General features: G+C 38.7%; 1 non-coding gene across 1 annotated transcript; it reads left to right on the top strand.

Annotated features, from left to right (window-relative positions):
• Nucleotides 1-3,613: 3,613 nt before the first annotated feature.
• Nucleotides 3,614-3,687, top strand: TRNAI-GAU (transfer RNA isoleucine (anticodon GAU)). Its single transcript has one exon. It is a non-coding gene; the product is annotated as a tRNA-Ile (tRNA).
• Nucleotides 3,688-5,572: the final 1,885 nt, after the last annotated feature.

Here is a 5,572-nt window from a genome sequence, read left to right as displayed (position 1 = left end):
TATTTTTGTACCATATCGCATATTACATCATTTTGTAGAGTTTTAACTGCAGATTCAATATTTATAAGATATTTGTCTCTAGGTTTACGAGAAAATAGTTAAAGATTTTCACCAAAATAGATTATTTCTTGACAATTGCAACTTACAAATAACATTTGTTTTTAATTATTTTGCATAACTTAAAATATAATAATAATAAATGCAATGGAAACTCTAGGGCTTCTATCTAGTTAGTAGATAACTTTTTTTTTTTTTTTTTTTTTTCGTGGTGAAACCCTTCATGGGTTCCTCTCAGCTGCGGGGGTAGCGGAGAGGATATGCCGGACTCCTACCGGCTAAAACCCCACGGTGTTCCTCTGGACGCCTTTTGTCGGGACCACGGGTACGCTGATAGCACTCGTCCGCGATCCCGACGGCGTTTGCCCACGTCCGGGCCCGTCTCGGTTCGGGATGGAGCTGGAGCTGCTCCATCCGCTCATCTTTGAGGTGCACGCGGGAACACCGCGCGCGCCACCTCAAGGTTTAATGGTGTTTTTGACGTAGGACACCCCCGTGTCCTACGCCAATGCCTCCGTTATGGGGGTAGGAGATGGACGTGGGGAAACCTTCGCCTACGCCCGATTTTACGGCTGCGGATTGGGAGGTCTGAGGATTTCTCTCTCTCCCGCTCCGCAGCCTCCTTCTGCGAGATAGTAGTTAGTAGATACCTAATCAATTTGAAAACATGAGGACCGACCTACTACCAAACATGCTTTTTATAAATATAAATAAACCCAGTTGGCAAGTATGGTATCATTGGCCTGGGCAATGAACCAGTGATTCTTTTGCAATTCCTCTAGACTTTTTCGGGCGATTATAATAATCCGAATACAAAAACGAATTGTTGTTTCAGGGATTTACCTACATAAAGGTAAAGCAATCCCTGCTCTTATGATAATACGTTATAAATTGTAAGGTTAAGCATTAATAACACACTGAAGTATAGTCCGCTGTCCACTGAGCTATGCATTTGTGTGAGTGCACATGGATGGTGTAGGTGTGAAGTCAGATTACGTCCTTTAATTGATTTAAACCGATTTCAATAATACAAAGTTTATTTAATTAAATTCATTACATATTCTAAAAACATTTTTTTACTATATTTTTTAAATAATACCTCTTCAACTATGGATCTAACTAAAAATGATAAAATTTATTTTTGAAAGTTTTTTCATCTGAGTCTACTTTTGTGTTTACTCACACTAATGCAAAGCTCAGATTATACCTCGCGGACTATACAAGACTATTCCTTATTTTGTTACATATAATTATTTTTAGATTACTAATCATTTTCAATCATCCAAAAATTTTGCCGGGGCACACCCGGGCACTGTGTTTAGCGGTGTAGGTGATATCGAGGAACGAAGTATATTCAGCATTCAATTCATTCAACAGGAATGTATGTATAATACATGTATAGTAGAAAAACACTGGTAATTTTATAGATTTCGTAAATAAAAACATGTTTGTGCTTACATTGCAATAGCTGGCTGAATCCTACGAGATATCAAAATATTTTACTACAGCCGCGTTTCCCAACCTGTGGTTCGGGGGTCCGCGAGTATATGTATGGGGGTCCGCGGTATCATCTCTGAACTATACATAAATCGCTCATTAAATGCAAAAGGGCCGCTTTAGTGCTATTTTCAACCACATACCTATGTGATCTCTACTCTTGTTTATATAAAAAACAATTACAGAAACAGATTACAAGTAGAATCTGATTTGTGATTACAGCTTAGTAGTAACATCAACCCGAATATCCCTGATTTAGTTGCAAACAAGCAACACCAATCCTCACATTCATATTTTTTCATATTTTTCATAATAAACAGTTATAATTACCTTCTGTATTTGTTTTTTTTTTGTATCTGTAATAACTAAAATAAATACCTAATCCGTTTTTTTGTTGTTTATTTTATTAAGGGGGTCCGTGAAAACTGTGCTTGATTTCCTAAGAGTCCGTGGACTGAAAAAGGCTGGGAAACGCTGTACAACAGTATTGTACACCTTAAAAAGGTCTACAAATAAGTCCGCGATGGCATATGTCTATCTTTGTTGCGTACTCCACAATAACTGTTTTTCTATACTAATATTATAAAGAGGAAAACTGTGTTTGTTTGTTTGTTTGATTGTAATGAATAGGCACAAAAACTACTGGACCGATTTTAAAAATTCTTTCACCATTCGAAAGCTACATTATCTACGAGTAACATAGGCTATATTTTATATGAAACGTTTGAAATGTACAAAGTTTGCCGGGTCAGCTAGTATGTTATAAAAAGGAGACAAAAATTAAGTTCATATAAAAATGGTTAAAAATCCTATGAGTATAACATTTCGCCGGATGAATATACATTTGGACGCACCTGCTATCAATAAAGATGGTTGTCGTTCGGTTCAATAGAGAGTATCCATAACATTGTAGTTTCGACTGTTTTCCTTAATTATCAAAATAGAAAACGAAGATGCAGTATACCTGGAAAGTCGTCACTGCCGCCTATAAGAATCAGTAACCAGCTCCATATAGATTGGGGTTTTACGGGAAGCCTGTCAAAGACGATTTTGAAGGTGGTAGAACCCTTTGTGGTTCGACTCCGGCTGCACCACCGCCATACCTATTTCTACCTAATAACAGCAGTGCTAGGCACTGCTGTGTTCCGGTTTGAAGGGTGTGGTAAGGGAGACAGACTTTTCCGAGGCGTTCCAGCTTAGTCCTCAGGGGTAGCGGCGCATCTGTGGCCGACCTCAGGTAGGAATATCTAATCCTGTCTGGGGTTGATAACAGATGTCCATGGGCGGCAGTAGCCACTTACCATCAGGTGGACTGCATGCATGCTCGTCTGCTACTCTTATATTATAAAAAAAAAGACGCGTAACCACTCCTGAGTAGATACAGAATTGGTCGCCTCATATGCAAGTCGGCCGATATGTGGCAACTCTTCCGCCAAAACAAAAGCACTGCTGGTGGTATTTTTTGTCTGAACCATATTGACCCTACTACTTTTCGAATATATTGTTGTGAAATATTTTACATCTTTTTCGAGGTTCGGAAGTGTATTGGACGACGAGAGTTTGATCAACGAGGCAGGGATCCTACTAAGGAAGACTGCACGTGTGGTCGTAAACACCTCTTGCAAATCATTTTTCAACCAATTCCATTACTGAAGACAACTGCTGCTGTCGCACTCAGCACATCAAATTGGGACTGTTCTTATGTTAAAGGGACAAGCGACGTCGTTCTGATGATTACTTTAAAAAATAAGACACGATCGACCACCTACGGGGCTCCCAGGGTTGGTGACCCCTGACCATCAGGGGGCCGACCGTCCGCTAACGGTAACGACGCGACAAGTACCGAACCACCCACTTGACAGTGGGTTGGTCTATTTTTGATACTTATTCATTATATTATAATGTTTTAAATAACATCAAACCAATCAAATCAAACATCACTGAAAACCGCATAAAAATCGTATCCTCTCACTCCAAACGCATAGTAAATATACAATGTCCGTTCCGTAGCGAGTAAAAAAGCTTTAACTATAGGATACTTTCGCCAGTCAATACAATAGCTCTCGTGGCGCAGTGGATAGCGCGCTCGGCCGATAGGCTGAGAGGTCGGTGGTTCGAACCCTCCCGAGAGCGTTAAAAGACAGTCGGGTATTTTTGCTTTTTTTGTATATTTTTATTTGTATATTCGTATTTGCATTGTTTTTTTTTATATGTTATAACGATAAAATATTTTACCATTAATGTCTTAGTATTTGTAGAACAAAGTTTGTGAAATATTGGAGGACTGTTTTGTTTTTTAATTAATGTCTCACTCACAATTTTACTTATTTCTCACTGTGCAAAATAGTTGTTTTCACAAGTGGGACTTTCTTTATCAATGGGCTCCTCAAAGCCTCATAGGACCGAGATTAGACACGATTCTATGACGCTTAGGTACCGGGTATACAATTATATATTCCTGGACTTACCACTGACTGACTGACATGCCGTTCTCCATGTTGCCGTCTAGGAACGACTTTGTTGTCTATGGCGGGTTTTCTCCTTTCTACCCCGAGGCAAAGGGAAAACTATGAGATGCCATATATTCAAGATGGCGTCCGATTTAAAATTTTTAACTTTTCATTTATATACTTTATGCTGATGTTTGTTTCTTTTTCGAATAATATTTAGGTGGGTGTTACGATGAAATTGGGAAAAAATGAAAAACCAAGATGGCCGCCGAGATATTAGAGTTTGAAATTTTTCAATTTTCGAGGTGTTTTTGCGGGCTCGTATCTCTTGGGATTTTTAATATTGTTTCGCGATTTTTTTTAATTTTGTCGGATATATCCTCAATTTTGCCAAATTGGATTTTTCAACTAGATGGCGGGTCGTCTGTTAGGCAATTTGTAAAATGTACGAAAAAACGGATTTTTGAAGTGAAATATTTGGAGGTTGACAACGTTTGAGCGATTTGCTTTGTTCGGGGCGGTCGTGGGGCCCGGTCCGAAGTGTTGACAGGTTTGAGTTTTTTCTCCCCACTCTTACAATTTTTCAAACTTTTCATTCAAAAATATGAAAAGTAGAAGGAGAAATATTTTTGATGAACATTTTTCACGGGAATATTTTTTTTGGGTGTCGTAATGACTAAATGTTGAACAATGAACAATCCAACTGTTGTCAACTACGAAATCGTTTCCTTTCACTTCAGTTGTGATAGTTCTACCATTATCATCGGGCGATCGACGCCGATACAATGGACAACCATCGTTGCCTGTAATGGTCAATTTTCGTGGATACCGTTTGGAACACTTGCCGTCGACCATGCACGGTGATTGACGGTTGATGAATCCATGAATCATATTCGTGATTACAACATCATGTAGGTCTGGATCGGTTTAGGAGCAGGAATCTCCGCTCATATGATGTCATCTATTTGATCTGGCCGAATTCTTTCGACTAACCAAATTAGAATGTGAGTATGCGGTAGGCCTCATTTTTGCCATTCGACTGAATACATTGAATAATTTCCATCCATTTCAGACTACATGTAAATGTAATGAATAGATCTTGCCGACCATAATGACGAACATATGTCATTGCATCTTGCGCATATTCATGCATATGACGCGGGATGTGTATGTCGCCGGTAAAATAGTCAATCGACCAACATTTTCTGAATCTCCTTCTGTGCCTATTGCATCGCGTAAATGAATATACTCTTCCGAACGCAATTTAGCTTGATTCAACCGAATGAGAGCCAGGCGCTCTGTTTCGATATTAACGTATTAATATATTATTAATATTAATATTAATATTGTTGAAGCAGTCGACGAAATCGCAATTGTCAGAATTTTCACAAATCATCAAACAATATGCGTAATAATTCATCGAACTAACCTTCTTGGTAGTTTCCTCACCTGATATAAATACAGTAAAAATTGTATTTTAGAACCCCTAATAGGTTAACGACTCTTACAGCCACTCTCTACTAAATTAGGTGTCACTCCTTTTTTGGGTACCAAAAACGCAAACAGAA

The sequence above is a fragment of the Epargyreus clarus genome, unplaced genomic scaffold, assembly GCF_041222505.1.
Source record: "Epargyreus clarus isolate Ecla_fem2 unplaced genomic scaffold, WU_Ecla_fem_2.2 ptg000007l, whole genome shotgun sequence".
Classification (NCBI taxonomy): domain Eukaryota; kingdom Metazoa; phylum Arthropoda; class Insecta; order Lepidoptera; family Hesperiidae; genus Epargyreus; species Epargyreus clarus.
The sequence above is the reverse complement of the archived record's forward strand: the minus strand, read 5'-3'. Positions and strand labels throughout refer to the sequence as shown.